Consider the following 12922-nt stretch of genomic DNA (forward strand, 5'->3'; position numbering starts at 1 on the left):
CTATAATGAAAGCTATAAACATTGATGAAAGAAACTGAAGAGGACAAAAAAATATATAGGTATTCCATGCTCATGGATTGGAAGAATGAATATTACTAAATTGTCAATGCTACCCAAACCAGTCTACAGATTAAATGCAATCCCCATCAAAATACCGATGACATTCTTCACAGAAATAGAAAAAAATAGTCCCCAAATTTATAAGGAACCTAAGACCCAGAATAGCCAAAGCCATCCTGAGCAAAAAGAACAAAACTGGAGGAATCACATTACCCAACTTCGAATGATACTACAGAGCTGTAGTAACCAAAACAGCATGGTGCTGGCATAAAAACAGACACATAGACCAATGGAACAGAATAGAGAACCCAGAAATAAATCTGTACAACTATAGTGAACTTATCTTCAACAAAGGTGCCAAGAACATACAGTGGGAAAAGGACAGTCCCTTCAATAAATGGCAGTGGGGAAACCAGATATCCACATACAGAAGAATGAAAGTAGACCCTTGTCTCTTGCCATATACAAAGATCAAATTAAAATGATTAAAGACTTAAATCTAAGACCTAAAATTTAAATCTAAAGCTACTAAAAGAAAACATTGGGAAAACACTTCATTCAGCACATTGGTCTGAGCAAGGACTTTTTGATTAATACCCTCAAAGCACAGACAACCAAAGCAAAATTGGATAAATGCAACCACATCAAGCTAAAAAGCTTCTGGACAACAAAGGAACATTCAACAAAGTGAAGAAATACCCCCAGAATGAGAGAAAATATCTGCAAACTACCAATCTGAAAAGGGCTTGATAACTAGAATATATAAGGAGCTCCAAGAACTCAGTAGGAAAAAAAATCAAATAATCCAGTTAAAAATGGACAAAGGATCTCAATAGATATTTCTCAAAAGAAGACATACAAATGGCCAACAGATACATTAAAAAAATGCTTAATATCATTAGTCATCAGAGAAATGCAAATCAAAACTACCATGAAATATCTCACACCAGTTAAAAGGGCTCTTATCAAAAAGACAGGAAATAATGAATGCTGGCAAGGATGAAGAGAAAAGGGAACCCATGTACATTGTTGGTGGGAATGTAAATTTGTGCAACCATTATGGAGAACGGTATTACAGTTCCTAAAGAAACTAAAAATAGAACCACCCTATGACCCAGAAATCCCACCCACTGCTAGGTATATATCCAAGAAAAAGGAAAATCAGTGCATCCAAGATGTCTGCACTCCCGTGTTTGTTGCAGCACTATTCACCATACCCAAGATTTGGAATCAACCTAAGTGTCCATCAACAGACAAATGGATAAGGAAATTATGGTACATATACACGATGGAATATTACGTAGCTAAAAAAAAATGAAATCCTGCCATTTGCAATAACATAGATGGAACTGGGGGACGTTATGTTAAATGAAATAATCCAAGCACAGAAAGACAAATCTCACCTGTTCTCACTTATACATAGGAGCTAAACATTAAAACAATCTTGTAGAAACAGTAGAATGATGGTTACCAGAGGCTGGGAAAGGTAGTGGGGAGGTGGGGGATAAAATGGGGATGGTTGGCCGGGCGCAGTGGCTCACGCCTGTAATCCTAGCACTCTGGGAGGCCGAGGTGGGCGGATCGCTGGAGCTCAGGAGTTTAAGACCAGCCTGAGCAAGAGCAAGACCCCGTCTCTACTAAAAATAGAAAGAAATTATCTGGCCAACTAAAAATATATATAGAAAAAATTAGCCAGGCATGGTGGCACATGCCTGTAGTCCCAGCTACTCGGGAGGCTGAGGCAGTAGGATTGCTTAAGCCCAGGAGTTTGAGGTTGCTGTGAGCTAGGCTGATGCCACGGCACTCACTCTAGCCCGGGCAACAGAGCAAGACTCTGTCTCAAAAAAAAAAAAAAATGGGGATGGTTAGTGGGTACAAAAATATAGTTAGATAGAATGAACATTATTTGATAACACAACAAAGTGACTATAATTAATAAGTTAGAATATACTTTAAAGTAATTAAAAGAGTGGATATTGGAATGTTCCTAACAAAGAAATGATAGATGTGTGAGGTGATAGATACCCCAACTACCTTGATTTGATTAATACACATTATATGCCTGTATCAAAATATCACATATACCCTATAAAGATAGGCAACTATTATGTACTCATAATAATTAAAAATAATATTTTTTAAAAAGTGAGAATCTGTGGAATTTTGAGCCATAACTGATTGCTCTCTTCCACCTCCCAGGTCAGAAAGCAGATTGGGGTACTTGTCCCTCCATCTCCCAGTTAGAGGGCTTTTTTTTTTTCTTTCTCAAAAGGAGCAGGACTTAAGCTCCTATCCTGCCTACAATTGCCTATTGCTGGGGCTAAATCCTAAATTGGTGTAGTTGAGAGATGAGGGCTCCCTTTTCCCATCCAACCTGCAAGACTACATTGAGCATGGTGCAAAGCTATAATGGGTTAAGAATATGAAGACAGATGGTAAAGTAATAATTATCTCAAAAAAATATAGTGAAAAGATCATTCTGAAATTAATATGCTACCTGCTATGGACTGAATTCTATCTCCCCCAAGAAATTTGTATGTTGAAACCCTAACCTCCAATGTGACTGTATGTGGAGATAGGGTCTTTAGGAGGTAAAGTTAAATAAGGTCATAATGCTGAGGCCCTAATTCTATAGAACTGTGGCCTTAAAAAAAGAGAAAGTGATTTCTCTCCCTTTCTCTCCCTCCCCATCCTCCTCTGCCATGTGAGGACACAAGGGGAAGGTAGCCATCTGAAGCAAGAAAGAGAATCCTCACCAGTACCCAACAATGTTGGCACCCTGATCTCAGACTTCCTGTCTTTGGAACTGTGAGAAAATAAATTTGTTGGTTAAGCCACCCAATCTATGCTGTTTTGTTATGGCAGCCTGAGCTAACTAATACCCTACATTAGGGAATATTCACTCAGTGCAAAAATAGTAAAGGAGGAATAGAGGAGCAAAAGAAATAAGATATGTGGAAAACAAAGATGGCAGACATCCAACTATATTAATAATAACATTAAATGTAAATGGTTTAAAGACTCTAATCAAAAGGCAGAGGTTGCCAGACTGGATTTTTAAAAAACAAATCCAACTATTTGTTGTCTACAGATGTACTGTTTTTTTTTTTTTGTTTTTTTTTTTTTGAGACAGAGTCTCCATCTGTCACCTGGGTTAGAGTGCAGCGGCATCATCATAGCTCACTGCAACCTCAAACTCATGGGCTCCCCTCCCAAGTAACTGGGACTACAGGTGTGTGCCACCATGCCTGGCTAATTTTTCTATTTTCAGTAGAGACAGGGTCTTACTCTTACTCAGGCTGATCTTGAACTCCTGAGTTCAAGCAATCCTCCTGCCTCAGCTTCCCAGAGTGCTAGGATCACAGGTGTGAGGCACTATGCCCAGCCACTTTCTTTTTTTATTTTTATTTTTATTTTTTGAGACAAGGGCTCACTGTGTTGCCCAGGATAGTGCAGTAGCATCATCATAGCTCACCGAAACCTCAAACCTGGGCTCAAGTGATCCTCCTGCCTCAGCCTCCTGAGTAGCTGGGACTACAGGTGCGTACCACCTTGCCTGGCTAATTTTGTTATTTTTTGTAGAGATGGAGTCTTTCTGTGTTGTCTAGGCTGGTCTTGAACTCTTTGCCTCAAGCAATCCTCCCACCTTGGCCTCTCAAAGTGCTAGGATTACAGGCATGAGCCACCCCACCCAACCTCAAGAAGACACATTTCAAAGACACAAATAGATTAAAAGTAAAAGAATGGGCAAAGATACGTAATACAACCAGATAAAGGAACATTTTATGATAAAAGATCAGTCCATCAGGAAGTATAACTATTTTAAACATATGCACTTAAAAACAGAACATCAAAATACATGAAGCAAAAACACAGAAATGGAGAAATAGACAATTCAACAATAATGGAGATTTCAATACCCTCTTTTCAATAATGAAAAGAACAACTAGACATAACATCAAAAACAAAATAGAAGACCTGAACAACAGTATAAAACAACTAAATTTAACAAATAGCTATATAATGCTTCATTCAACAACAATATGCATGCTTCTCAAGGACATATGGAACATTCTCCAGGTAAATCCTCAACGCATTTAAAAGGGTGGAAAAATGCAAAATAGGTTCTCAGATGACAATGCAATAAAATTTGAAATCAGTAACAAAAATCTGGGAAACTCACCAATACGTAGAATTTTTTTTTTTTTTTTAAAGATGAGGTCTTTCTATGTCACCCAGGCTAGAGTGCAGTGGCTACTCACAGACATGATCATAGTACACTACAGAATTGAACTCCTGGCTTCAAGCAATCCTCCTGCCTCAGCCTCCTGAGTAGCTAGGACTACAAGTGTGCACCATCACACCTGGCATATGTGGAAATTAACATACTCCCAGATAATGAATGAATCATAGAAGAAATCAAAAGGAATTCAGAAAACACTCTGAGACGAGTAAAAATCAAGATATAACATACCAAAACTTATGAGATACAATTAAAGCAGTGCTTAGAGGCAAATATATAGCCGTAAATGACATTTTTTTTTAATGGTCTTTTGTTGCTTTTATCCTTGTCTTTGGTGTGCTGTAGTTTGCTGCTGTGTCTAGATGTGGGTTTGTTGTTATTTTTTATTTATTGCAACACCTCTGGAATCTGGGGGACTCTTTATATTTCCATTCTGAAGGTTTCTTATTCATGATTGCTTTGAGTATATCAAATTGCCTATTCCAAGCCCTGTTAATTTTCTATATGTACTACACATGCCACTATTAATTACTTCTCTATAATATTCTAAAACAGTTCTCATATTTCTTATTCATTAAAAAATTAGCTTTATGGCTGGGCACGGTGGCTCATGCCTGTAATCTTAGCACTCGGGGAGTCCGAGGTGGGAGGATCGCTGTAGTGAATAATTCAAAATGAAGTTAAAACAGTCCCACTCACAATAGCATCAAAAAGAATAAAATACTTAGGAATAAATTTAACAAAAAAGTGCAAATTTATATTCTGAAAACTACAAAACATGGTTGAAAGAAATTAAATATCTAAGTAAATGAAAGAACATTCATTCATGAGTGGGAAGACTTAACATTATTAAGATGGCAGTGCTCCCCAAACGTATCTACAGAGTCAACACAATCCCTATCAGAATACACCTGACTTCTTTGTACAAATGAACAAGCTGATTTTACAATTCATATGAAATTGCAAGGGACACAGAATAGCCAAAATGATCCTGAAAAAGAAGAATAAAGTAGGAGGACTCACTTCTCAGTTTCACAACTTACTGGGAAGCAACATAATCAAGACAGCATGGTGCTTGAACCAGAATAGGCATATTGCTGGGTGTGGTGGCATGTGCCTGTAGTCCCAGCTACTCAGAAGGTGAGACAAGAGGATCACCTGAGCCCAGGAGTTTGAGACCAGCCTGGGCAACGTAGGAGACCCCATCTCTAATGGAAAAAAAAGAATAGGCATATAGATGAATGTAAGAGAATTGAGAGTTCAGATATAAATATATGCATCAATGATCAATTGCTTTTCAACAAGGATGCCCAGACTATCCACAGGGGAAAGAATAGTCTTTTTAACAAATAGTGCTGAGACACCAGCATAGTCACATGCAAATAAATAAGTTGGATCCTTACTTCACATCATGAATAAAAATTAACTCAAAATGGATCAAAGACCTAAATGTGAGGACAAAAACTATAAATGCTTAGAAGAAACATAAGAGTAAATTTTCATAACCTTGAATTTGACAAAGGATTCTTAGATATGGCACTTATGAAAGCATGAGCAACAAAAGAAAAAATAGATAAATTGGGCTCCATCAAAAGTAAAAACCTTTTGGCTTTTGGTGATGAGAGATAGGAACACTCATACACTGCTGGTGGGACTACAAACTAGTACAACCTCTGTGGAAAGTAATATGGAGATACCTCAAAGAACTACAAGTAGTACTACCATTTGATCCAGCAGTCCCATTCCTGGGCATCTACCCAAAAGAACAAAAGACATTCTATAAAAAAAGACATCGTCACTCGAATGTTTATAGCAGCACAATTCACAATTGCAAAGATGTGGAAACAACCCAAGTGCCCATCAATACATGAGTGGATTAATAAAATGTGGTATATGTACACGATGGAGTTCCACTCAGACACAAAAAACAATGGTGATATAGCACCTCTTGTATTATCCTGGATGGAGCTGGAACCCATTCTACTAAGTGAAATATTACAAGAATGGGAAAAAAAGGAATGACAGACTAAGTCAAACTTCTCAAAGCCTACAGATTATGAATACCATCGTAAGTCGCTGAGAGATGGTAACTACATAAAGGAGTCTATATCTAACTAAACTGTTATTTAAGAGTGATGGGGTCTAAATAAGGCATTTCAAACAAGAGAGGAAAAAACTACACGTGATAGGCTTATTGCAAAAAGGTCCTCAGTTTTCCATCCCCCTGTGTAACCCGCACACTTCGCCAGACGTGTGAGCCCGTCTCCGAGCGCCCTGCCCGCTGATCTCAGCATGGGAGCAAGCCCAGCTGACCCAGAGACTCAAATGCAATAATAAATAATTATTGTTTTAATTCACTAAGTATTGTTGTCATTTTTTATGTATCAGTAGACAACTGAGGTGCCACCATTTTCAGGAAACAAACCCAGGACGAAGGAGTCGGATGCAAGAAGCATTTCAAAGAGACAAAGGTAAATATAAACAGACATTAACTACATAAAATAACCGGTGACTAGGATTCTTTTTTAATGGAACATTGCAAAGAAATTTGGAGGGAGAGGTAGTAATTGTTGTTGGCCATCTTTGTTGTCAAAAATATTTCCTCCCTTTGAAGTGCTGATTCCAGCCTTTTGTCCATTTCCTATTGGGTTGTTCATCTTTTCCCTGTTGATAGGTTGTTGTTGTTGATTTGCTAAGTTCTGCTATAAATTCTCTCTCAGTTATCTGTTGCAACATCTGAGAGGGGCTGGAGGCCTTGGGGACCCTCAGAGAAGGGCTGAAGATGGCCAGGGTCTTGCAGGTGGAGCTGAAGCCCTCCACGCAGAGAGGTCGTCCTGCGGTCCCACACAGACGGAACAGCTCGTGCAAAGACTGCTTTGCTTAAGGGCCTCCGTCTCACATAGCTGGGAAGGGGCTTAAGAGGGGAAAGACCCAGTTTCCCTGATCAGCCTTCCTCAGGCAAATTAGCTGTGCTTCTGGCCTTAATGTTCCTTTTTGTTTTTTTTTTAAAGACAGGGTCTTGCTCTGTCACCCAGGCTGTAGTGCAGTGGTGTGATCATAGCTCACTGAAGCCTCGAACTCTTGGGCTCAAGTGATCCTTCCACCTCAGCCTCCTGAGTAGCTGGGACTACAGGCCTGAGCCACCATGCCCGGCTAACATTCCTGTTTTTGAAGATTGCTTTCCATGTGGATACAATGGATGTGTGTGTTTGTCCAGTTCGGGTCATCTCTGAGCAAATATCTCTGGGGCAGGGAGTGGGGCAGATTGGAGGAAACCATCCTCCACATAAAACGGTTTCTGTTGTCCAGAGTTGCTCCCTTTAAAATTTTGAAGTATCTGGAAGAAGTATTTAGAACTGCAATCTAATGTGGTTATTCGTAATGAATCTGCCTTCAAAAGATATAATTTATTTGTATTTCTCTGGGACTCACTTAGAAGCAGCAGTTCAAAGCTTAAAGCGGGTTTTCCTTTTATTTCTTATCTCTGACAGATGACAGATCTCTCTTGCTAAGCTGTGACTTGGCAATGCCTGGTTCTTAGTTCCAGCTGTTTAAAAGTACAGTTAAGGAAAACTGTAATTCTGAGGCAGCGCCTGTTTTGAAACCTTATTTGGCCCCTCATTGCCTCCCTCTGTGGGGTGGGAAGCACTCTGGCTGCGGATCACATGCTTTGGCCTAGGGAGAGGGTGACTCTATTTTGTTCTCTGACTGACCAGGCCTTGGAGCGGGGTGGGAAGGGCCGAAAATAGTCATTTCTTGGCTGCATCGGGCAGGTGGGAGGGTCTCTGTAACACTGTCCGCTGTCAAGCGAGGAGAAATAAGGTCCCCTGAGGTCGGCCTCGCCAGTTACAGTGCATGTGTAGTGAGTGCCGCTGATAAAGACTCGAGGAAAACTTTACAGAGGTTTAGATTTATTCGAGTTGTTTACATTTGTTAAAAGATAAAACTGAGGCCGGGTGCAGTGGCTCACACCTGTGACCTCAGCACTTTGGGCAGCTGAGGCAAGAGGATTGCTTGAGGCCAGCAGTTTGAGATAAGCCTGGGCAATATAGCAAGACCCTGTCTGTACAAAAAATGATTTTTAAAAAATTAGCCAGGTGTGGTGGCTCACACCTGTAGTCCCAGCTACTCGGGAGGATGAGGCAGGAAGATCGCTTGAGCCCAGGAGTTGGAGGCTGCAGTGGGCTATGATCGTGTCCCTGCACTCTAGCCTGGGTGACAGAGCGAGACCCTATCTCTAAGAAAAAGAGAAAAAAATCAGATTAAAGTAAATGTCAAGGTAAATTTGCAAAGAGTAAAAACACCCAAGAAGTCTTTAAAAATATTTGCTCAACATCTTTTATATAAACAAAGACAATAGCATCTTCTTATGGCACTTTAAGAGTTAATATGCTTTAAAGAGATTTAAAAGCAATGGTTTCAAATAATGGGGTTTCCTTAACAGTGAGCTATGATCCTGTGTCACTGCACTCTGGCCTGGGTGACAGAGTGAGACCCTATCTCTAAAACAACAACAAAAAAAGATAAAACTGAAATGTATTCTTTTGTTCAAAGTGTGAGTTTTCAACTTGTTTCCACGATAGCATTTCTGGATCCTGGTTCTTTATTATGTATGATAATTTGATGAACTGCCTTGTTAAAATCAAATATCTGCTCACTTTCACTCATTCAACCTAAGTTATTAAACAGGTAGTAGGCACCAGGCATTGGGCCAGGTATAGGGACAAATGTGAATAAGATGAATAAGAAATACTTTCCGGCCGGGCGCGGTGGCTCACGCCTGTAATCCTAGCACTCTGGGAGGCCGAGGTGGGCGGATCGTTTGAGCTCAGGAGTTCGAGACCAGCCTGAGCAAGAGCGAGACCCCATCTCTACTAAAAATAGAAAGAAATTATATGGACAGCTAAAAATATATATAGAAAAAAAAAATTAGCCGGGCATGCTGGTGCATGCCTGTAGTCCCAGCTACTCAGGAGGCTGAGACAGGAGGATCGCTTGAGCTCAGGAGTTTGAGGTTGCTGTGAGCTAGGCTGACGCCACGGCACTCACTCTAGCCTGGGCAACAAAGTGAGACTCTGTCTCAAAAAAAAAAAAAAAAGAAAACTACAGTCCACATTTATTTATTTAGAGACAGGGTCTCACTCTGTTGCCCAGGCTGGTGTACGGTGGCCATTCACAGGCATGATCATGGCACTCTACAGCCTTGAACTCCTGGGCTGAGGCAATCCTCTCACCTCAGCCTCCCGAGTAGCTGAGACTACAGGCACACGCCACTGCACCTGGCCCACAAACATTTATTTTTAATATTTTAAAAATATTATTACATTGGAATCTGCAGTAGTACGGTGAAACACATTGGGTTGAAACACATTGGAACTAAGTTCTGGTAGCTTTTTTCTAATGTTCTTTCTATTTTTCCCCAGAATCCTGGCACCACTTTACCCCCAAACAGCCCTTTAGAAACATAACCTCAGAATATTCAAGAAATAAAATACTTTGTTTTTATATTTTTAAAAGTGAGGAAAAAACATGTCAGAGTGTAATAGAAAACTAAGGCACATTCCTCCTGACCCCTCAATGCTCTGTAAATATGAAACTCTTGTCTCACCTTGTATTTTCCATTAGTCAAAAGTTATTAGTCACTTTGATCTGTGCATAGCTTATGACTTATGTTGTTTTAGTTTTTTTAAGTAAAAAATGTTCTAAGATGTCAGTGTGGGTTAGATTGTGGGCTGCTGTGTGCTTCTTAACTGTGCTAGGGCCAGACTGGATCATTTACAGAGGATATAGCAACATGCGTGCATATTTTTCTTAGCTCCTGAAGATGCGTTTAAGAGCGTGTATAGTGAAATGTCTCTGATTAACTTTTAAGCAATCAACTCTGCAAAGATAGAGCCAAGGAAACTCGTGCAAATACCCAGCTTCATCAGCAACCAACTAAACAACCAAATCTCAGGTGCTAAATCAACTTTTTAAAAAATATATATAAGCTTCATAAAGTTACCAGAATGCATGGGGCAGTAACAGAACAGGAGAAGAACCTGCTCCGATGGAGGCATTACGACTGACAGCGATCCAGCACTTTCTCTTTTTCTTACTTTACTAGTTGTATTTGCATTGATATTTACTGATGTTTTAGCCTTTATAAAGATGGGTTGAACAAACAGTGTGCCTTTCAGTTCATTTTAGGTCTCTTAGAATGACCAAATAATTTATTATGCAGACCTGGGCACATTTGAAGATGAAAAGAGACACTAAACATAATGAACAGTGTTAAGTGACCTGAGTAACCCGAGACCGGCCGGGCAAACCAGGACTTCTGGTCGCCCCTCTTATCTCCCGGAGAAAAGAAACCAGACTTTGGTGGAGTTTTTGTTTGTTTTGTTTTGTTTTTTTCATCTCCACCAGTCTTCACTGTGTCTTTAAACAGTGGCATGTCCTGTCCCCTTTCCTCAGGTCCATTTCTCCTCAGTCCCACTGGTCCCACTGGTCGAGATTAGCACCTCAGTCTAGCTAATCTCCCAGCAGGCCCTGCCTTTCCTTACTTATTGAAAACATCACAAGGTCACATTCATCGCCCCTTCTTCTCTTGCAAATCGCGGCAGACTTGAAGCAAAACCAAACAAAACAGAAAACACTCAGCTCAAACCCACACCACTCCACCGTCTTTCCCAATTAATATTCAACTTCTTTGATTGCCTCAATCAAGCTCTATTTCTTCATCATCATCTAGGTACACGGTTTTGTTTTGTTTTTGAGACAGGGTCTTGTTCTGTTGCTCCAACTGGAGTGCAGTGGCACGATCATAGCTCACAGCAACCTCAGACTCCTGGGCTCAAGCGATCCTCCTGCCTCAGCCTCCCGAGTAGCTGGGACTATTGGTGTGTGCCACCATGCCCGACTAATTTTTAAATTTTTTGTAGAGATGGGGTCTCGCTATGTTGCTCAGGCTGAAACAGGCTGACTAATCAGTTTTCTGTTTTGATATAGCTTCTTGTTCTGATGTGATCCAGAGATTACAATTTATCTAATTTCAGCCAGTTAAGAATAAGACAGCAAAACCCCGTTGACTGCGAAATCCTGCTCTAGGGAACAAGAGACTTCCCTGGAGCCTCTGAAGGCGCACAATTAGGCTTAAGCTCCAACTCATAGTAACTTTCTCTTCATTTTAATAGTAAAAAATCACGCCCAGGGTTGAGATTTAAAATGCTGATACTACATACCATACGTGAAGTATGTAAAGCTGCCGCACAGGCTGGGTACATGCCTCCCGTCCATGCTTCCACGTGACCCTTCCCTTTAGAAAAGCCACGTAGAACCAATTCCCACACCAACCTCGGGGAGCAGCCCAGACTGTTCCTTTCTCAGTGCTGGCTCCCTTGTGCACAAGCTAAGTAAACTTTTTCTTTGCTGGTACGTCTAGGGACGTCTCTTTTTTGATGTGTTGTTGTTAGTTTTTATTTCATAATCATAAACTTACCTCTGCAACCCAGCTGGACGTGGAGGGGAATAACGCAAATACGGAACCCGGAGAGCTGCAGCGAGAGCACAAAGATTACAGGAGGTTGCGAGCGAGTGGGGTGGAGGGGTGCTCTCCTGGGCTACAGAAGGAATGTTCTGGTGGTTAAGACAAAACATGTAAATCAAATTTGTTGGAGTTGTCCACAGGCAGCAATGGTGATCTTCTTGCTGGTCTTGCCATCCCCAGACCCAAAACGCTCCATGGCTTCCGCAACAGTCATGCCCTCTGTCACCTTGCCAAAGACCACATGCTTGCCATCCAGCCACTCAGTCTTGGCAGTGCAGGGGAAAAACTGGAAACCATTTGTGTTGGGTCCAGCATTTGCCATGGACAAGATGCTTCAAGATGAAGTTCTCCTCATCAAGCTTCTCACCGTAGATAGACTTGCCACCAGTGCCATTATGGCGTGTGAAGCCACCACCCTGGCACATAAACCCTGGAATAATGCTGTGAAAGCAGGAACCCTTATAGCCAAATCCTTTCTCTCCAGTGCTCAGAGCACGGAAGTTTTCTGCTGCCTTTGGAACTTTGCAAACAGCTCCAATCTGTTAACGTAGTTTTATGGATTAGACAAGCAGTCACTTCTTGGTTTCCAGGTCCCTTACCTCAAAGGAGACGTGGCCCAAGGGCTCACCATCAACGGCGACATCGAAGAACACGGTGGGGTTGACCATGGTTAGTAGCAGGCAACTCGAGGAAGCAGCAGCATCTGCAAAGCCTAGTGATGTCTCTTGCTGTCTATCCTGGGAGATTACAGGAACCCAGGGGCATCGGTAACAAGGCTGGTCTCCAACTCCTGGGCTCAAGTGAACCTCCTTCCTCGGCCTCCCAAAGTGTTAGGATTACAGGCGTGAGTCACCTCGCCTAGTGGCACATAGGTTTTTGCTATGCTGTCTTTTCTTTACTGAATGTAACCGTACAGAGTTCTTAAGTCATTTCATAAGTGTGTGTCTTGCTTTCCAGTCAATTAAGATGATAAGGAAATAGATCTGCTTTTCTCTGGCTCCCAGATTGCCTGGCACAATTTTCGCGACATGCAAAACTTGTTCAATATTCTTAATGAACAAATCTTTTGATGGCCACAAAATTCCAAGAAC

At 41.1% G+C, this 12922-nt stretch overlaps 1 pseudogene; it reads right to left on the reverse strand.

The window, feature by feature from the left end:
- Positions 1-11946: 11946 nt before the first annotated feature.
- Positions 11947-12529, reverse strand: LOC138383182 (peptidyl-prolyl cis-trans isomerase A-like; annotated as a pseudogene).
- Positions 12530-12922: the final 393 nt, after the last annotated feature.

Source organism: Eulemur rufifrons, chromosome 5, assembly GCF_041146395.1.
Source record: "Eulemur rufifrons isolate Redbay chromosome 5, OSU_ERuf_1, whole genome shotgun sequence".
NCBI lineage: Eukaryota > Metazoa > Chordata > Mammalia > Primates > Lemuridae > Eulemur > Eulemur rufifrons.